The sequence below is a fragment of the Arvicola amphibius genome, chromosome 5 (assembly GCF_903992535.2).
Source record: "Arvicola amphibius chromosome 5, mArvAmp1.2, whole genome shotgun sequence".
Lineage (NCBI taxonomy): Eukaryota > Metazoa > Chordata > Mammalia > Rodentia > Cricetidae > Arvicola > Arvicola amphibius.
Genome location: NC_052051.1, coordinates 11,359,075 through 11,381,186, shown reverse-complemented (window position 1 = coordinate 11,381,186; position 22,112 = coordinate 11,359,075). Strand labels below are relative to the sequence as shown.

General features: G+C 43.8%; 1 protein-coding gene and 1 long non-coding RNA gene across 5 annotated transcripts in view; one reads left to right on the top strand and one right to left on the bottom strand.

Moving 5' to 3' along the window:
- B4galt5 (beta-1,4-galactosyltransferase 5) overlaps positions 1-22,112 on the bottom strand; it is a 52,614-nt gene that overhangs the window by 15,563 nt on the left and 14,939 nt on the right. Inside the window, exon 1 of one of the 4 annotated variants that reach the window (XM_038332113.2) lies at positions 17,405-17,426. The exons of 2 other annotated variants lie outside the window; for them this stretch is intronic. The gene's annotated coding sequence lies outside the window, so the exon portion shown is untranslated. Of the gene's footprint in view, positions 1-14,099; positions 14,182-17,404; positions 17,427-22,112 lie in introns of those variants that run through there. One more of the 4 variants, XM_038332112.2, reaches the window with a different exon arrangement.
- On the top strand, positions 1,195-10,121 carry LOC119815816. The gene is made up of 3 exons (XR_005285581.1): positions 1,195-1,255; positions 4,226-4,571; positions 9,438-10,121. It is a non-coding gene; the product is annotated as an uncharacterized LOC119815816 (long non-coding RNA).

The following is a 22,112-nucleotide window of genomic DNA, read 5'->3' as shown; positions in this document are numbered from 1 at the left end:
CCTCCCACCCTTCTGTTTCATGTGCAAGTAACCAAGGGTCACAGAGAAGAACTGTATATAGGAATGTATGAACGTCTCTAGAAAGTCGTTACTAAACCTAGCCACACATTACTAAACCTAGCTAGTGTCCGAGCAGACACATGACTTCCAGTCTCAACACTCATTCATAAAGAATTGCATCTTTGTAAGGTAGATGCCATCTTGACCATTTTTCCATGAGTATTAACACTTTTTGTTTCAAATTACCTCCAGGGCATTGGTCCATGGTAATGTGGTTAGTGAAGTCAAAAAACAAAAACAACAACAACAAAAAAAAACCCAAAAACCTTACGTATTAAAGCCCAGGCGTTCTGGAACATTGTATTGACAAGCAGTACTTTCCAGCACCATGGGATCAACACTGGCTGAACTGCAGTGAAAAGCCAATTTTATCTTAGCATCCAGTTGAGAAGTACTCCAGGTGTCAGCAAGTGCCTCTGCACAGATTTTAGACTTCTCTTCTGAGAAGCAGCAGGCCCCTACAGGCACCAGCTCAGAAATGCTACCCCAGTGTGCGGGCTGCTAGAGCAACACTTAGCACAAATCAGCCTGTAATTATTACCCAGCCCCATGTCTAGATTGAGAAATCTCTTATAACCATGACAAAGATAAGATAAATAAGCTTTCCTTGTAGCCACAGCTTCCCTGGAATGCCTCCAGGCACAGAGCTGGCATCTCTTCTCTCCTCCTGGGTTCAACCTGCAGCTTTCTCTTGAACATACACTAGTAAGACTATGACACAGAAAAATCCCCCACAACACTACCAGATTAGAAGTAAAATAATGTGATGCAATGAACCCACAAGGAAGAGGGCTCAAGGGCAAATGCGCCGAAGTGCTGGAGACCTTTGTACTCATGTGTGCCTAGAAAGCTAGAGTGGCTAGGAAGCAGAGCAGAACACAGCAGGGAGTTGGAGAAGGAGCATGATCATAGGGGTTTCTGTGCTAGGATCCCACTCTGAAAGACAGGACAGTGAAGAAAGGATGCAGAACTGGACTGATGGAGGCCTCCCATTGGCTAATAAAGAAACTGCCTGGCCCATTTGATTGGCCAGTCCTTAGGTGGGCGGAGTAGACAGAACAGGAAGAAGGAAGTGAGGTAGATGGCTCAGTCAGATGCTACGGCTCTCCTCTCTGAGGCAGACTGCCGTGCCTCTCCTCTGAGACAGATGCGATGAAGCTCCAGCCCAAGATGGACGTATGCTAGAAACTAAACGGTAAGGTACCACTTCGTGGTGCTACACAGATTATTAGATATGGGTTAATCAAGATGTGAGTAAGAGGCTGAAAATAATGGGCCAGGCAGTGTTTAAAAGAATACAGTTTCCATGTAATTATTTTGGGGCATAAGCTAGCCGGCAGCCGGGAGCCTGCCCGCCGAGCTCCTTGCTACACTGGATGTCAAGAGAGACCATAGGAAATGCTGAAAACAAGGAAATCCCCCCATCCAAACACGAATGTTCCAAAGCCAAGCCTAGGGACTTGATCCAGTAAGTTTTACTTGGAAAGCTGAGGCAGGAAGAAGCCAGCCTGGTCTACACAGTGAGTTTTGAGCCACCATTGGCAATAAAGCGAGATTCTGCCTCTATTGTACATAAACTGCAGCAACACAGGCCTATAATGCCTGCATGTGGGAAGCAGAAGCAGGAAGACAGTTCCCTGTTCAAGGCCAGCCTGGTCTGCACAGCAGCAAAACTCAGTCTTGGTTTATGAGTCGGGGAAATGGGTAAAAACCAAACCTGACAACCTGAGTTTGACCTCCAAGACCTATACTGTAGAGGGCACCAGGGGTGATGTCTCTACCACAGAGGTGAAAATGGAGATTCAAAGCACTTGTGACAGAAGGACTGGTGACTCCCAGTGTGTTGAAATACCTGTGAAGCCGCACGATCAACATCTGCTAAGTTTATGAATAGCTGAACCCCACCCTAAACCACTAGAGATCAGAGTTCCAGCTTTCAGGAAGGTTCTCCATGAAGAATGAAGCCACTAACTCTGCATCTGTTATGGCTTCCTATGGAGTTAACATGCTTCCTGCATCCTGCTGCACTAGTGTGTTTCCTAATGTCTGTGTGTATGACCACTGAGGTCATTGACATGCAGGTTGTTGCCTCTGAGTCACAGAAGCAGGAACAGAGGTCTGCCTAAGTCATCTGACCCTGTAAAGTCAGATTTTACAACAGGGCTTGGACTCTGGAGTCCAGGTCTCCCAAAGTGCCCAAAGCCACCCTCATTTCTTTCTTTGATGTGATCTTTTTACTGTCAGGGTCACACGCACAACTGATTCCCAGATTTCAGTGCTGAGCACCAATACAACACACCATTTATAAGGTTTTAAAAAGTTGATGCTGGAATGAGAGTCACTGACTTATACATTTCAAATCTACTCACTGCATATGCTGGGAGACAGTGGGTTATAGCACACAGCAACACACAAATTTTCTTTAAAAAATAAAAAAAAGCTATTAAGCTAAAAAGATGGCTCAGCAATTAAGAACGTGTACTAAGGGGACTTAGAAGATGGCTTGGCAGTTAAGAGCACTGACTGGGTTCAATTCCCAGCACCCACATGGCAGCTCACAACTATCTGTAACTCTAAGATCTAACACCCTCACACAGGCATGTATACAGGCAAAACACTAATGCACATAAAAATAAAAATAAACAAATTATCTTAAAAAGGTGAACGCTTACTGAACAATCATGAGCCAGAATTTAGATCCCAGCACCCATGTAATGAACCTGGCATTCCAGCTCTAAGGGCGGAGACAGAGGGATCCCTGGAGCTTGCTGGCTTTGAGGCTAGCTGAGGAAACTCCAGCCCTAGGTCCCTGGAAAAAACCTGCTTCAAAGGCATAGGAAGAAAGTGACAGATGGGGACACTTGGTGTCATCTGACACACATACACACGTCTGCACATACATGTACACATGCATTCAATCCCGGCACTCAGGAGGATCTACAGAGCAAGTTCCAGGACAGCCAAAAACATAGTGAGACCCTGTCTCAGAAAAAAAAGAAAAGGAAGAAAATTCTAAAATACGCATGGACATTTACATACAAATCTAAAAAAAGAGCTGCATTTCTTTTCTCTAAAACGCAGGAAGAATTTTTGGCTGCAAAATTTGCACACACACACATTTTCACATCCTTTTAAATGCTTTGGAGCAGCAGAAAGTGTTTAAGGAAACTGGAAGTGGACTCATACAAAGGACAAAGAGCAAAAGCTTTCATTTCAGGCTGACTCCGGGAAGAAACTGCCTTGCTCTCAAAGGCCTTCCCATCTCTAGCACAAAAGTCATTCAGTCCATCACAGGTTGTGTCAACTTATTTCTAAGTATTTTTTTAAAAAGTGGGGCTGGAGAGATGGCTCAGTGGTTAAGAGCACTGCCTGCTCTTTCAAAGGTCCTGAGTTCAATTCCCGGCAACTGCATGGTGGCTCACAACCATCTGTAATGAGATCTGGTGCCCTCTTCTGGCATGCAGGCACACATGCAGGCAGAACACTGAGAATACTGTATACATAATAAATAATTAAATCTTTTTTAAAAAAGTGGTAAAAATCAACAGCCATGCAGTGTCTTGAAAGCAAACCTAGAAACCTGCCAGTCTTTTTAAAATCTTGATTATTAAATGGCCCATGATCAGATATGAATACATATTTAAACAAAGTTCATTGGGCAGCTCACAACAGGCAGGTAAGCCACAGCTTCCACTCTCACTGTCTTTGTTTATAAGAATGCAAGTTTATTGCATATTTATATAGGCAGGAATATAAATTCTAATTGCAACTAAGAATTCTTAATTCTGAACAGTATGACACTGACCAATCCTTACAAGTACCTATACCAGGTACATACCCCACAGAGTGTTCAGCAAAGATGCCCAAATCTTACACCACATGCCCAAAGGAACCCTAGACCAGAAGAAACAACAACACATAAGCCTTCGGAGACTGTCTGTATCACACATATGTTTTCTAGCACCCACTATATGCTGGACTGGGTAATGCGGGAGAAAAGATGCTGTGAGAGATTCAGCCACCTGCAGGCTCTGTCTCTCTGGTCCCTTGTCATGATTCCCTCTCTCCAACTGTGGCCTTGGTCTATCCTACGGTATCAGGTTCCACTGCAGCTGACACTACTTGCTCATGAGTTCTTAACTTTCCCAATGCCCCTCCATTGCAGGACTGGTACTGTCTACTCCTATCTCTGGTCTTTCCAGTTGACACACCTACTACGCATGGCCATGTCTGCTTAATGAAGAGGTACCTTGTCCTATGTGAGTTGCATGCAGGCTGGCACACAGAACACTGCTATGGTCACTTGTGGCTGCTGTACTTGAATGACCTCTGCTTTACAAAGGCCAGCAAGGGATGCCACATTCTCAAACATTCCTTATCTTGAAGCCCAGAAGAGATTCCCAGAACAAGAACTACATAAAGAAACCAAGAACTGAGGTACCGACAAAGGCTCCAGCACTCCTCTCCTGAGAGCTGCATTTATACCACACAAATGGCAGACATTGACTGGGGTAAGAATCTTCCTCTGGCTTTGTGTGGTGGCTTGAGCACAACTATAACCTTGGCACTTGGAATGATTAGATGGGAGGACCAGAAAGTCAAGGCTACACACCAAGTTTCAGGCTAGCCTGGACTACATGAGATCCTGTCTCAAAAGACAAAACAAAACTTTATTTTCTTTGTTGCAATAAACCATTTCCCCCAACCCTATGAGAAAGTTGCTGTATGATAAAGGGGTGCTGTGTCAAACTTCACCAATTTTCTGCTTTCTGGCATACAGTCCAAATCAAAGGTCTTCTTTTTCTTAGATAATACATTACACAGAAACTCAGGCCGGCCTTGAACTTGCATCCTTCCACCTCAGCCTCCCACCAAGATTCCAAACATCTTAGATGCAGTCTCTTTTGGAAGGCCATCTCTCTTTGTGTCTAGTGAGGGTGAAACTGTACTCACATTACTGTTAGCCTGGAGGATCCTAGCAGATTAATAGGGTTTCCATTCTTTGTGATTTTCAGTTTCTACAAAGGCATCATTCTAGTTCACATTAACACCCAACTTGCCAAACATTTGCGGTAATAGCCAATCTTTCATCAAAATAGTCAAAGATCTAGAGAAAGCACTAGAAACTGCCCACCCCGAGGCATATACAGCAAGTAAAGCAAGGTTTTCCAGAGCAGCCTAAGGGTGGAGGCCTCAGGCCAGTCCAGGCACCAGGCTGCAGCTACACCCTGCCTGTAGTGAATGCAGACAAGAAGATGGCTCATCCTCTTCTCCCTCTGCTGTGTTGTTGTTCTATACTTGACCCAGAATGTTCCGCCATTAACTTTCCCCTTTGGCCTTGTGATGTATGGTTAGTAGAGCCAGTTCTGATGAACCAAGTCCACAAAAGCAGGAGCCAATTGGTCTCTCACAGAAGAATGAATGACTAACAAAGCTGAGAGTAGCTGGGTATAGTGGTGCTTTTAATCCCAGCACTTGGGAGGCAGAGCCATGTGGATCTCTGTGAATTCTAGGCCAGCCAGGGCTGCATAGTAAAAGTCTGTGTCAAGTTTGGTTTTGGATATATCTAAATTGCCAACTAAACCTAAGTCAAAATATATTAAAACTAAGAATCCTATAAATGAATCAAGGATCATAATTCAAGGATACTATGTATGAAGTTAAAGCACCTGGTAGCGATCTGGAGTCCCCCCAAGCCATTAGTTGGTTTACAGGATCAAGAATATCATTTATTGGGCTAGAGAGATGGTTCAGGGGTTCAGAGTATGTATTAGTCTTCCAGAAGGACATGAGCTCAATTCCCAGCAAGCACTTCAGGTGACTTTCAAATAACTATAACTCTAGCTCCAGAGAATCTGACACCTCTGGCCTTCAAGGGCACCCACACACGCGTGGCATACATACACATATATACACGATTAAAAGTAAAATTAATCCTAGGACCAAATTTTTAGTATTTGGCATGAGTTAGAAAAGAAAGCACAAAGCCTGTAGGTACCGTGGTGCACACCTGCAAGTTTGGAATTCAGCAAGTGAAGGCAGGAAGACTGAGGGCTCAAGACCATCCTTAGCTTTGCAGCAAGATTGTTTTTGTTTTGTTTTTTTGTTTTTTTTTTTTTTGGTTTGGTTTTTTCGAGACAGGGTTTCCCTGTAGTTTCTAGAGTCTGTCCTGGAACTAGCTCTTGTAGACCAGGCTGGCCTCGAACTCAGAGATTCGCCTGCCTCTGCCTCCCGAGTGCTGGGATTAAAGGCATGTGCCACCACCGCCCGGCTTGCAGCAAGATTTTTAAGCCCAGCCCTTGAGACCTTGTCTCACAATACACATACCACACACAGACCTGGCAGGGGTAGAGGTGTGGGGGCAGGGGTGTGACTTGGACATTTTCATTCTTGCCACTCTAATACCTGTCAAAACAGTCTTTTGAGCAGTTCTGTAGGGCCAACCATGACCCCACACAATGCCCCTTCTATGTATCTTGGACTGAAAGACCCCAAACAAAAATTTCAGAAAACAACAGTTCACCACAGCAGAGCATGCACTCTGGGGAAAAAAGACAGGGACTGGGAGGAAAGAAAACCAAAGTCACATTTGGAGGTATACCTAAACACAAATTACTTATTCTCAAGTTAATATTACTGTTGCTCTTATCCAAGGCATCCCATATAACTATTAAAAATAAACATATAAGTAAATAGGTTAGCAGTTAAAACTCAGCCCACACTGATGCCATGCTGGTAACCATATAGCTCTGAACTGCAGCAAAAATTAAATTACAGTGGCTGTAATAGATTTGGCACTTTATTTTTAAATATTAACAAGACTGCCAGAGGGAGTACGTTTACCAAGGGATGGAGCTCAGAAGCAGCCCTGCTCTCTAGGAGGCCAATTAGCATCCCCATCTTGCCTGACAACAATCTCTCTGGGTGCTCAGGGCCTCTTGGGATTCTGGATTTGCAGCTCAGTCTTTGTCAGAAGCCTCTGTGGATCAGTGCACCAGGGCTAAGCATGCAAGCTAACCAAGCAAACCTATCTTGCTTTGTTTAGTTTCTTTTGCTGTCTGAAGATTAAAACCCCAAATGGTAAACTAAGTGTGGTAGTTCATGCTGATAATCTCATTACATGGCAGGCTGACACAGGAAGATCAGGAGTTAGTGGTGAGCCTCAAGGCCAGCCTGGGCTACATGAAACTCTGTATCAAAACACCAAAGAGGCCGGCAAGACGACTCAGTAGGTAAAGGAACTCGCCACCAAGTCTAAGAACCTGAGTTTGAGTCCCAGAATCCATACAGTAGGAGAGAATCAATTTCTGCAAGTTGTCCTCTGACTTCCACAAGTACATCATGGCACACACACACATACACACACCACACATACTCGTATAAATAAATTACTAAGTACTGTAAAAACTCTCCAGAAATTAAGATAATAGAAGACAAAGGGCTAAGAGGTTAGGGAAGCATGAAAACTATGACTTCAGTGCCCAGTACCCACATTAAAAAGCTGTGTGCACCTATAATCTAGAGCTGGGGAGGCAGAGACAGCAGACCCCTGGCTCAACAGGCAGTCAACTGAGCCTACTTGGGAAGCTCCAGGCCAGGGAGAGACCCCAAGAGCTAGTTCCAGGACAGGCTCCAAAGCTACAGAGAAACCTTGTCTTGAAAAACCAAAAATAAAAATAATAAATAAATAAAACAAGGTGGATGGTGACTGAGGAACCGAAGCTGACCTTTGACCTTGATACATATTCAAGCACATATACATACATGCATGCATACACACAGGTTACTTAATGTTTAGTTTCTTCTCTTGCCTTGTCTTTCCCTCCTGACTCATCTTTAAAGTTAGTCAAAGTGGGTCAGGTCTGGAGAGATGTGTCAGCAGTTCAGAATATTTGCTACTATTCCAGAGGTCTGGGGTTGGTTGCCAGCACCCACAAGGAGGCTAACAACCATCTGTAACTCCAGCTAAAAGGGATCCAACAACCTCTTCTGATCTTTGGGTATCATATACACACATGTACAGACATACATGCACACAAAATACCCACACAGAAGGAAGGAGGCAGGCAGACAGGCAAGAAGGCCAGCTGAACCCCAACATTCAGAATCGCCAGGACCAGCTGAGCATCTTAGCTTATGGTCAGGAGTTTGCAGCTGTGGGCTTCACTCTATGGTATGGAAGATCACTAAAGATTGGGTAACCTTATTTTTTAGAGTAGGGGGTTGTATCCTGGGGCTACCCCAAAAATCATTCCTGAATTCAAAAGCATACAAGCCCTGATAGAATCTTTAAGAGTCAATGTTTACTATGCTGTAGCTTCTGGAGTCCTCCCATAGAATGGCTCTGTCTACTGAAGAGCAAGACAAGGCCTTAGAGAGTATATAGAATCCGATGTGACAGCACGTCTTAATCCCAGCATTCAAGGGCTGATGCAGGAGAACTGAAAGCTAAAGACCAGCCTGGGTTATACAGTAGAACTCTGTCTCAACAAAAACAGTAATTTGTGCTTGTGTTTCAATTACAACATCCTACCCCTCTAAACAGGCTCTCCGGAAGTGTCTTGTTAATTTGCAGTTAGAACAAACACACTCAAGAAAATGATGTTCCCAGCAGGACACCAATGCTCTGTGTAGGGATGAAAATGTGCCTGCATTTTGGCCTAATAACTGATGCTGGGAGCAGCAATATAAGTGGAGATAAAGTCAGGCTATTGACTGAGGACTGTGCTAACCTTGCCCCAAAACAGAGGGCAAATGGTTCAGCTCCAGATAGTCTTGTCAATCTATTTCACCTTTTCTAACACACCCAGGATCATGGACTAACTTAAAGATAAAAGCCAGAACTGGGAGTGTAGCTCAGTGGCAAAGTACCTATTTCTTATGTATAAAGCTCTGGGTTCAATTCCAAAACCACAAAAAGGAAGAGATGGAGGTCAGCTTAGTAATGACTGCCCCCAGAGCCAGCATAGGTTAAGCAAGAAAGCAGAAAAAACAAGCCATAGCTCAGAACAGAGAAGCAATGTCACAGACCAGAGGACATAAAACAGTCCAGCTGGCAAAAAGTGGAGGCCCATCCCTGTGTTCCTCTACTATCCCAAGTGCACAGTAACTATCCAACTGTGGCTATAAAACAAGTACTCACCACAGCTTAAGTGGGTATACCCTAAAGCATGGGAGCTGTCTGAAGACCAAGCCTTATAACAAGCTAAGAGATTTAAGAAGCCAACTGGCCCATGCTCAATGACACACAGCATCACCAAGCCCAGGAGCCAGCTTGGGGTGCAGCAGGGCTCTACACACACCTTATTAAAGAAGAAACTTAAAACTTCAGAATCTTTGCTAAAAGAGGCTTTACTATAATAATCCCTATTTTACAGAAACAGGTCAAGAGCCAGCTTTATCTGGCCAAGAGCCTGCTAAGACTTGGAGAGCCCTGACCACCTACCTACCTGTCCACTTCACTGTGAGCACTGTCAGTGCTGTGACGCTGGTTGCAAAAAGAGTTCTGGAAGCCCAAAACAGAGTCCCTACAGCCTTCTGGACAGACTAATCTCATTTCATGCCTCCCGCACAAAAAACAAGGTAAAGGTAGTGACAACAATAGAACAAAGGATACCTCATCTTCCTTGTCCCTTTCTATAGCTGCCTGTTCAGGACTGCTGGGATAATTAAGTGGATTATGGGAAATGACCAGAATGGTCTCTTGGACAGTACCCTAAGTTCAGCTCCATTTGTATGTATGGGGGGGGGAGACAGGGTCTCACTATGCAGTCTCAGCTATCCTAGAACTATGTAGACCAGGCTAGCCTCAAATTTAGAGAACTGCCTGCCTCTGCAGTGCTGGAATTAAAGATGTATGGCTTAACCCAGCTTCATTTTTAAAAATACTCTCTTTCAATCCACAACTAACCACTAGACCAAGCTCCTGGAGTACAATCAAAGTGAGTGAGAAGCAATAATATGAACAAAGGGGTAAAGACCATGATGGGGAAACCCACAGAAATCAGCTGACCCAAGCTAGTGGGAGATCACTGACTCTTGACTGACAACCGGGGAACCGGCATAGGACTGACCCCGCAAAACGCTGGTGATAATGGTGTGGTTTGGACAGTATATTGGGCTACTGGCAGTGGGACCAAATCTAAATGCTACTGTATGAACTGACTTTGTAGAACCCCTTCTCTATGGAGAGATACCTTGCTCAGTCTAGGCATGGGGTAGGGGCACACAGGGTGGGGAGAGCCTTGGTTCTGCCTCAACAAGGCAGTCTTAGTTGACTTCCCATGGGAGGCCTTACCTCTGAGAAGCTGATGGGGGGTGATGTGGGGAAGCAGGAGGAGGAAAGGGGAACTGGAATTGATATGCATAAATAAATAAATGAATGAATGAATAAATAAATAAATATTAATTTAAAAAATACTCTCCTACCTCTAACTTTCTTTTCCACATTTTAAAAAACTAAACAGACCTTTTTTGAAACTGCTAGTCCTCATATAAAACTAAATATTAACCTTCATCTGTCCTGCTAGTCTAATACCTCCAGGTCTTGATGACAAGCTGAATGTTGGCTAAATAGTACCCTTGTTTCTGGTCAACCAAGCATTTCTTTGGTAGACTGGGCTCCTGAGTCCCAGAGTCAGGTTTCCCATGGCTCATATCATAGGCATAATGCTGCTGCCAGAGACAGCAAACAGGAGACTGAGGAGATGTGGCAGAGCACTCAGTCAGGCTGAGGAGATCATAGCAGAGTGCTTACCATAGCAGAGGCCCTGGGTTCAAACCCAAGCACCATCACCAAAACCCCAAAAAAAAAAAAAAAAAAAAAAAAAAAAAAAAAAAAAAAAAAAAAACCCTGTGAACTAAATAAATAAACCTTGGGACTGGAGAGATGGCTCAGTGATTAGGATCACTGCTCTTCCAAAGGACCTGAGTTTAATTCCCAAAAATCTGCACAGCAATCCATCTGCTTGAGTAAGTACTAGGACTACAGTTACAAGCCATCACACTGGGCTTGGGCTGGCTATCATGGTTTTGTTTACCCTACAAAGACTTGGCATTAGTGCTAGGGTAAGCAGTTGGGCAAAATGGGCATAATGTCAAACTAGACCCCAACATAAAATTTCATAAGTACTTAAGCCCATGTTCAGCTCAGAAGCTTCAAATTGTACACCATTGTTGTATCTGGTCTACCAGCAGTCTCTGGGTTTCGTTATCTTTTTAAAATGAATTAATAATTAACATTATTCTCTTTAAACTGCGAGGTAAATGTCCCAGTGGTTCAAATTGTCAATTCTGGAAGAGAACCCTGTTAAGTACTAAGTTGCCAAGTGACTCTGAGCAAAGTAACCATTCTGAATGTTTCCTCAATCATAAAATGAGGATAAGGACACACTTCTCTCATTAAAAATTCAATGAATTAAGTTTATATGTGAATAAAAACTAGAGCTAGAAAGATGGCTCAGTGGGTAAGACTGCTTGCTGCACAAGCATGAGGACCCAAGTTTAGATTCCAGCACCCACTTTAAAACTGATTTAGCTGAATGTGGTGGCACAGGCCTTTAATCCCAGCACTCGGGAGGCAGAAGCAGGTGGATCTCTGAGTTTGAGGTCAGCATGGACTACAGAGTGAGTTTCAGAACAGTCAGGGCTACATAGAGAAACCCTGTCTTGAAAAACCAAAAAAAAAAAAAAAAAAAAAAAAAAGATTTTTTTTTTTCTTTAAACAGAGTGACTACCTAGCAGCTTCCTTTCTACTCAAGTGGTTCAAGCAGTTCCTGCTGTGGCTCTGAGCTGTTTCTCTTGTGGAGGCTTGCTCCAGGTGGTCCTCAGAGTCTAAAGACTTGCTGAAAGCAGCTGCTGCTTCAGGGATGGCTGAGAACCTAAGACCAGAAATCCTCAGAAAGCAAGAAAAACCAGGGGGAAAAAAAAACCCTGCAGACTTTGGAGAGCTGCCAAGGTGAACAGGACTCCAGGAGATGAAATTCTTAAGGAGAATCCCAGAGGTGATACATCACACTGCAGCTGCTCTGCCCCTTGGGGCTTTGCCCAATTCCAGGTGCCAGTAAGAAGGTTAAAGAAGTGCCACACTGCCTGGCATAGAACCGGAACCACTAATGACAACAGAGACCTGGTGATGACATCTCAGGTCCTAAGAAACAAAGAGACAAGAGGACAGGAGGCTCAGCAGAAGCCCTTAAGGAGCATGACCTGAGTACCAGGCAAAGGGCCAAGAAACCACACAGGTCCTCTGCTGGTACTTGGAGGATCACCTAGAAGGGTGCCGGAAACCAGCACAGAAGAAACCTGACTAACCTCACCCTGGGGTCAGCTCAGTTGCTGTCAGTCAGCTTTTCACTCTCTCTCTCTCTCTCTTTTTTTTAATTTATTTAGCTTTATTTTATGTGCATAAGTGTGAAGGTGTCAGATATCCTCGAACTGGAGTTACAGGCAGTTGTGAGCTGCTATGTGGGTGCTGGGAACTGAACCCAGGTCCTTTGGAAGAGCAGTCAGTGCTCTTAACCACTGAGCCTTCTCTTCAGCTTCTCAGCTTTCCATTCTTATAACAAAGTACTTTAGATGATTGGGTGATAAAAAAGAAAAAGTGGTTAATCTGTAAAAGAAGTTAAGGCAGGAAAGTTGAATGTTGTAGACCAGTCTATGTACCAAGTCACTGCCTCAAACAAACCAACAAACAATGCCAGTAAGATGAATCAGCTGGTAACGAAAAGACCCTTGCTACCAAGGCATCATAATAACCTGAATCCAATCCCCGAACGCATACAATAGTAGGAAAGAACCCACTCCAGCAAATGTCCTCTGTTCTCTGCACTGTGGCATGGCATGTCTGTGCCTGTACATACAAACTAATTAAAAATTAAAGTTAAAGGAGCATGACACTAGGGATATACCTTAGTGGGCAGAGTGCCTGACTAGCATCCTTATGAGGCTCTGGCTTCTCATCTACAGGACTGAATAAACTGGGCTTGGTGGGAGCAAAAGGGAGGTAGAAGCAGGAGGACTAGGATTTAGAGGTCATTCTCTTGGCTGAAGTAACGGCTCAGGACTTAGGAGTAATTGCTGCTCTTATGAGGACCTGTATTTGTTTCCAGCACCTACATGAGGAGGCTCAAAACCACCTGTAACTTCAGCTCCAATGAACACCCTCTTCTGGCCTCTGTGGGTACCCATGCACACATGACATTCACTTTGATACACATATATAATAAAATAAAAGGCTATTCAAGGCTACATAGTGAGATTGAGGTCAGTCTGGAATATATGAGATCCTGTCACATACACACACAAAAAAATTAAAAATAATCTAGACTTCAAACTGAAATTAGAAGGATTTACCTTAATATTGGATTATATAGGGAAAAAGAATGAATTATTGAACCAGAAGACAAATATGCAGACTGAAGTTTGGAGAAAAACAGAAGGCTGACTTTGGCAAGCCAGTGTCTTAGTAAACAGCTTTTCCTCCTCTCTTGCTACACACAGAGATGACCATGAATGCTTTACAGTCTGGAGGATTTGTGATCCTTGGTCATCAGTATGACATCAGGGAAATAACCCTTGTGACACGGTTTGTGAGACAAATGGAATTCCTTACTCTGTTCCCACTCTGGACCCTCAAAGCCCTGAAGCTAACATGGCCATGGCCTTTACCCCACTTGCAAGCCTACAATCTTGAAGGCACTAACTGCTAACACTGGAACAAAGCAGCAAGGTTGAAAGACTCTAGTTTTCTCTAAATCACCAAATGGAATCCTTGGATGGAAAGAATGGAATACTGTCTCTGCTGTGACGGTCACTGCAATCAGTTCATTTAACATAAATCTGCAGATTGGGTCTGTGCACTTGGACTCTTACATAATATATGGCAGATGTAAGCTGGAAAGGATCTATAGGATTTGCTATCTGGCAGGAATTCCTTGAATACTGGGTAATTTATTATGCGTTTCACTCCTGAGACAATCTATAGATAGGAAACACAAATCATTCCGATAAAAACAATGGTCACAGAAAGGAGACATTACCATGCTGTCACATGGAGAAGCTGAAGTTGACCTCTATGGGTTCCTGGTCTCCAGATGCAAAATGGAGAGCTGGACAGGATGGCTGACAAGCCGGAGAGAAAAATAACTTGGTAGCAGCACAGCCAACATGGGACAAAAGTTTAATTACAGCTCTGGAAAAGTACACACATACATGGTGTTGTAACCATGGGTGTAATAATGGCAGACAACAGTTAACTATCTCAGAATACAGATAATTTTTAATGTTTCCAACATAAATTAATAGCTGATGGAGGCAACAGGTAGGCCAATTATATGCCAGTCATACTGGAACCAGGCTTGTGATGCACATCTTAATCCCATCAACTGAAGAGCAGACAGGAGATCATTAGTTTGTGGCCAACCTGGGCTGCATAATGAATTCTAGGCCAGTCTAAGCTAAAAGTGGAACCCTATTATAAAATAAAACAAAAAAACCTAAAAAGAAATGCTGTTATTCTTGTAGTATGCTTTCTTGGACAGCCAGCACCCAATCATAACAATGGAGACATTATTAATTGTGAATGCTTGGCCTTAGCTTAGGCTTGTTTCTAGCTAGCTTTTTTTTTTAACTTAACATCAACCCATTTCTATACATCTATGTGCTGTCCTGAGGCTCATTTACCTGATCTACATACTGTCCATCCTATTTTCCTGCTTTCTTCATGTCTGGTTGGCAGGCTGACTGCTACCTAACTAGACCCTGGTTGTTCACTGGCTGCTGGGTGCCCCCCCACCCCCCACTGGCTGGCTGGCTCCTCTTTTCTCTCTGCCAGCCAGTCCCACCTATCCCTCCTCTCCTCTATCTAGCTACTAGCAGTTCAGCCTTTTTTTTTTTTTTTTTTTTTTTTTTGAATTTTCAAGACAGGGTTTCTCTGTAGCTTTTGGAGCCTGTCCTGGAACTAACTCTTGTAGACCAGGCTGGCCTAGAACTCACAGAGATCCGCCTCCCTCTGCCTCCCAAGTGTTGGGATTAAAGGTGTGCACCACCACCACCCAGTTCAGCAGTTCAGCTTTTTATTAGACCAGTCAGGTGCCTTAGGAAGGCAAAGTAAAACAGCAACACATCTTTACATAGTTAAACAATTATTCTGTAACCACAAACAAATGCAACACATATTTGCACAGTTAAACAAATATTCTATTCCACGCCACAACCCTTCACAAGCATACGCGTACCAGAGCTGCTCTTCATGGCATCACCCCATTTGCTTAGAGCACTACCAGTCTGGCAATCTCTGCCCCCAGCTACACTTCGGCACTTCCACTGCATACACAGAACTGTGTATATAATGTAACAACTAAGGTTTGGAAGAACTATGCATAACAGGCTGAAGAGATGGTTAAGAGCAAGTACTGCTCTTGCAGAGGACTGGAGCACCCACAAGCAGCTCACAAACACCTGCAAGTGCTCCAGGAGACCTGATGCCCTCTCTCTGGCCTCCTTAGGTACCACACACATGTACAACCTTCCTCCAACACACAATTTTAAGTAAAAATAAATCTTCTTTAAAAATTGCATACCAAGGGGCTGGAGAGATGGCTCAGCGGTTAAGAGCATTGCCTGCTCTTCCAAAGGTCCTGAGTTCAATTCCCGGCAACCACATGGTGGCTCACAGCTATCTGTAATGGGGTCTGCTGCCCTCTTCTGGCTTGCAGGCATACACACAGACAGAATACTGTATACACAATAAATAAATAAATTAATTAAAAAAATTGCATACCAAAATAAAAGGCCAAAAAGAGCACCAAAATGCTAATGTATGTTAACTCAGGGTCAGAATTCAGGCTGGGTTTTGTTTAAACTTTGCTTTGTCACCAAAATTTTTCAGCAAATACACTGGTTTTTATTTTAAAAATGATCTTTATTTGTCATACGTGTTGGGAGCACATGCATACCACGGTGAGTGTGTGAAGATCAAAAGACAACTTTTGGGAGTCATTTTCTATGTATTAATATGGTTGGGTCCCAGGACCAAACTCAGACTGTCAGGATTGTTGGCAAGTATCTTTAAGTCATCATGCTGGCCCCGAATATATTGTTTTTTAATTCAAAATAACTAATGGCTACTGAAGGGAGGGAGAAGCTGCAGTCACTAGTTGACCTGAAATGACCCCTATGTGAATGATTTTAGTACCATCACCTTACAGGTATGTTCATGTCCTTCCTCCCCAATTTACCTTTGTACAACCAGGCTCTCCCAACACAAACTCCTAGGCACTGCACCTGTTGACGAGCTGGACAGTGGCTAGTCTGCTTAAAGCTGTACCCTACAGTTTTACTTTCTGTCCTCAGTATTCTCACCTGCCAAGCTTTCTTATACTTATTCACTGAAGCCCGAATTCTGTAATTAACAGCTATGTCCATTGTGCTGTTTCTATTCTATGACTATACTGTTATAGAAAGCACTCTAAGCTTTCTATGGAGCACTGATTGGGAAGATGGGTAAATCTATGAATATCTCCAACATTCCACTTCCCTGTTTTCCCAAAAATATACAAGGTGGGCCCAGTACTCTTGAATGAGCTATCCACTTCAGATCATCATGACTTCAGATCCACTGGCTTACTCTCTGTATATGAATCCACCAGAAATTGTGTCTAAAAACATAACTGCCCACTAGGCAGAATCTAAGTGGCAGTGGCATTTACTAGAAACACCCACCATTGAGGACCTCACTAAACATTTCACTGTTGGTAGAAACTATTACCTCTCCTCATGAGACAACAGCAGAGATTCAAAGTTGCCCAAAGCCACAAAGCCAGTCAAATGCAAGCTACAACAGGAACATAAAGGGTGGCTGATTCGCAGGTCAGGGCAGGGATGTGTGGGTTTCTCTTTGTCTTGCTAAGTGTCCTACAGCCTGTAAACTGTGGGGCTAGACCACTTTTTATACCTCAGCCATTAGAGTCTGAGAATGACCTTATTATTCTCATGATTGGATTAGACATTGTTAAATGACTGGCTTCCTTTTCTCACCTGAAAGCCTGGCTCTGAAGCCTGGTGATGGGGGTGCACATCTTTAGTCCCAGTACTTCAGAGGCAGAGGCAGGTTGATCTCTAAATTCAAGGCTAATCTGGTCTACAGAGCGAGTTTCAGGATAGCCAGGGCTACACAGAAAAACCCTCTCACAAAACTTAAAAAAAAAAAAAGCCTGGCTTGAGGTACAGCTCTGAGGGGAGCTGCTTAGTGCTTGCCAGGCCTAGCACACACATACGCAAATGCCTGGGTGGCTGGTGGTACCGCACCTAAACTAAGCTCCTGTGGCATGAGGTAGGCACTTACAGTTAGAGGGTATTGCGAACAGTTAGCAAGGTCAGGATGAGGCAGCTCAGGCAGCAGCTTTGCATGAAGACACCACTCTATCTGCATAGGAAGAGCCTCAACCCCTAGACAGCCACCTCACCATGGACTGCCAAAAGGGGAATTCCTGAAAGGGAAGAGGGCACAAAAGTAATCAACCCTTCCCCTGGAAAATACCTCACAACCACATGGTGGTTATAAGGCAATGACAATGGAGCTGGAGACACCATGTGGGCCCTCCAGCTATCAGGGCTCTTATACAGTAAGCCAGGGGAGTGTGCTTAAGACTCACTTTCAGCTGTTTCCAGAGAAGTTAGGAAGTTCTGCTCCTTACTTCAAAGCCCCTTTCTCTGCACAGGAAATAGGCTTGGATGGGTAGCACTGGGCCTAGAGGGGCCCCTAGTGCAGCCAGGGCTTATTAGAGGGCACAGCAAGCCAGTGCCAAAGCTCCCACACACTGCAGCATCTGCTTTTATTTTTCCACTACAACTTTCTAAATCAAAAGGCTCAACCCAGTGACGAAAGTACTATACTGGGTTAACATCCGATTCAGTCTCATCGATGGAGACCTCAGATTTCTGCTGGGGACAGACCTATGGGGTTCTGTGGCAGTTATACCCAAAACAAACCAGGTGATTCTGATGAGGAAAATTCTCTTAAGCTCTGGGAGTCTGGGCTACTAGGTTTAAGATACCTGCATCTGCCAAGCAGACATGGGAGGGAGACTGACCAGGAAACATAGAGAGAGGCCACAATGCTGCCTGTGGACAAACAAGATGGGCATCTCACACCACAGGAAACTCAATGAAATGACAAGGGCTAAATGACAAAACCTAGGAACCAGCTCCCCCAGAGCAAGGTACACACCAGCAACAAGAAATTCCTTCCCCAAACCCATGCCCAACTAGGAAGATTAAGTTTTGTGGAGAAATAGCTGGTTCCCATCTGGGCAGGAAACACAAAATGTTTATGGAACACTTTGTCATTCAGAAAGAAAAGTGTTCAGGAAGAATGGGGACAGATGGATGTCAAGGTGAAAATGGTGTCATTAGCCCAATCAACACAGTGGAGCATGCAAATAACTAAATAACAGATTAAAATTGGCAGGGTCATGTGTGTGTGTGTCTGTGTGTGCACATGCACATGCACACATGTGCATATGTATATACATATATATACGTGCATGCACACATGCACAATATATACATGTGTGTATATACATATGCATGCACATACACATTACATTCACCAAGATGGCTCAGCAGCTCACGCCTGATTCCTGAAACTCACATGGTAGAAAGAAATGACTCCCACAAGCTGTCTTCTGACTGCTACATGCAAGCCCACACGCAATAAATAAATGTAATATAAAAAATAATAACAAAGGCTGGGGATACAGCTCAGTGGTAGGCCACTTGCCCTAGCAGGCACAAGGCCCTGGGTTCCATCCGCTGCCCCTTGGATAAACAGGCAGACAGACATAAAATAGAACCCTAAGTTCACACTGGTAGTAAGGTAAACATGACAGAGAGCACCACAGAGTCTTGACTAAACTGAAACAGGGAAAGGGTCACGCAGCAGACTGTGCCCACATGAACCTCCTTAACAAAGGGACAGACTAGAGTTCTACATCATCACACAGGGTGTATCAAGACAGGCCATCACACATGAAATCTTGCTGCCAAAGACACAGATCGAATCTACTATGAGGAATATCAGACAAACTCGGTGTGAGAGGCAGATGGCCTGCCATCCAAGATCAAAAGTGTCACAGTCCTGAAAATTGAGAACTGAGGAACTTTTCCAGGGGGCCAAAGAAACAGGACAATAAACACAATGACTATGACTCAGATCCTGTGACAGCAAAGGGACACTGTTGAGGTAGAGTGGTCTGGTGGTACAGGTCAGTGGTAGAGCATTTGCCTAGCAAGCAGGAAGCACTGGGTTTGATCCTGAGAACTCTCCCCTATCCCCTTAAGGATCTCAGGATTAGATGTCAATCAAGATTCCTGTTAACTTCTTAATCATTATGGTTACGTCTCCTTTTGCATATCTGCTTGTTTATTTGTTTGTTTGAAAAACACACTCTGGAAGAATCTGCAGGAAGAGAGAACCTTGTGTCAATAACAGAACTGCTGGGTGCTGCAGGGGTGCCTCAGTGGTTAGGAGCACTTACTTATTAATCCACATGGAGCAGCCCACAACCATCTGCAACTCTAGTTCCAGGGATCTGACACCCTCTTCCGGTCTTTGCATGCATGTGGTGCACATAAATTCAAGCAGGCACATATACATACATATAAGATAAATATTTTAAATTATTTTCACATACTACTCAAATATATCACATTTTGTCTTACAATCCATCTAAAATGTTTGTTTTGAAAATGCAAGTTTGTTCTAAAATAACTGAAATCTCTGGGAACAATGAGCAGAACTCCATGTACCCCAATGCAATTTCATCCCTAGGGAACAGCTGAACAGACTCATCGACATGCACACTCACACAGCAGGGATGCCAGTCCAAGCGTACCCACCTGCTGCTTCAGAAAACTCTGGCCACAGGAGAACCAGGCACAGCTCCCTTTGCATGCCATTTCCATGAGTAAACTTGAAGGTGTTTACAGAAAATACATTCATGGTGTTTCCTAACCATTTCACGTTTCAAACTTCTTTAGGTTAGTGTTGAGTCCTGGTGACTAAACTGCAGCCACCAGGCGTGATGGCAGGTATTTTTATCCCATAAGTCAGTCACCTTACTAGCACTAGGAGTCTCTTAACATATGTCATTAGTGAAACTTGTGCCTACTCTGCCCCTTGTAAATGCTACAATTTTTTATTAAACAACTTTACATGGTATCATGAATTCTAAGACTATTTACATCATGCTGTGGCAAAATTAACTACACAATAAATTAATATAATCACCTTTATAGACAAGTAAGTGCACTCCACCAATGGCATTCTCATGGTACACACAGATATTCTTTAAAAGGGTAGAAAAAGAAACCATCTTGTCTAACCTCAAGCCAGTCATCTCCAATAACTCAGAAGCATGGGGATATCCTGAGTGACTGAAAGAATGGGAAAGGCACCACCCTTGAAGGCCTATACCAACTAAGCTCTACTCCTGCCGCCAAAGAACCAGAACAAGCCAGGCCACCGGGCCCACAGCAGTGCAGGACCAGAGAGGAAACACAGGCAGCACAGAGCACTGGCCCTTTGGTTCCAGCTGAAAACAACAGACACCAAGCCAAGCAGCAGCGTGACTCAACCCCAGACAGCTTCCTAATCCCTAAAAGGGCCCCTGCTCAGATCAACCAAAGATGATAACAGCAATCGCCAGGTTCTCTGCTTTACTGAACCAACCATTAAACCGTTAAACTTCCACATTCAATTAACGGAGTGTCACACCATTTGCTGGAATATGAGATTCTCCTTAACTTTTTCAATAGTATTTAGGAATGAAATTAAGTAGATTTGAGACCAAAGGATCAAATATTTTATATACCAAAGACAACATTCTTTATGGTTTCCATATCAAAAACCCCTACCAGAAATAATCTTATATCCAGACACTGTATTTATAGTTACAACAGAGAAACAACTATCCTTGAAAAGACTACAACTAGCAGAGGCCATTTGGAGAGCAGAACCTGGAAATCCAGAGTTCAAACCATCTCAAAATAAAAGAAGGAAAGAGAAAAGGTGACAGAAAGAAAAGAGAGTGAGCTAAAAGAGTACTCTATAGAAGTCCGGCCCTGACTCAACCATTACGTTCTTCACCTCAGCCTCCTCAAGAGTCTGTGTTCATTGAAGAAAACAGAAATTAACATGGTGACAGAAGTGTGCAGGAGTAAATTAGTGTTGTTTCCCTTTATCACTCTTAAACTTGACTTAATGGTTTAAAAATATTGTTCCAACAGAACAAGAATGGCAACATGTGTTAAAACCTAGTCAAGGCTGGGACAGTGGTGCACACCTTTTATCCCAGTACTCGGAAGGCAGAGGCAGGTGGATCTCTTGAGTTCAAGGCCAGCCTGGTCTACAGAGCGAGTTCTAGGACAGGCTCCAAAGTTGCAGAGAAACCCTGTCTCGACCCCTCCCTCCCCAAAAACCTAGTCAAACATGATTTACCTCAGAAGGTACATGTCTGATGACATAGCTCACAACAGTCTTCTGGCAAGCGGCACAATCCAATGAAGAGTCTGCTTTCCAACACATAACATATACCTGAAGCATCAGCTCTGAATGTGCCATCTGTTTTACTGTTTTAATTAGCACTAATAAGTTAGAAGGGCTAATAACACTAAAATTAGATCTGTAGTGTTTAACTGGTAGTTATTGGGCAATGATCTTGAACACAAACCACAAGAGTCAGAGACGGGCTGGCAGGTGCTTCTGCAGGGCTTTTCCCTTGCAAGTACAGACTTGGCTCTGCCCAGGGCTAGTATAAATTAGGCACAGTAGAAATTAGCAACAGCTTCTCAGAGGAAGGGCCAAGGGCATGGCAACACACAGGTGCTATACTCGAAAGCAGAGCCTCTGGGACATAGGCCCCTTCACCCTCCAGGTTTACCACAGCCTGGGAAGACATGGTCCCTGCAGAAGTTCTGAATTTCAAGAGTGAAGGTTGGGAATTTCACTGAGACCAAGAGCTTCAGGCCTTGCATTTACCATTCACTATAGA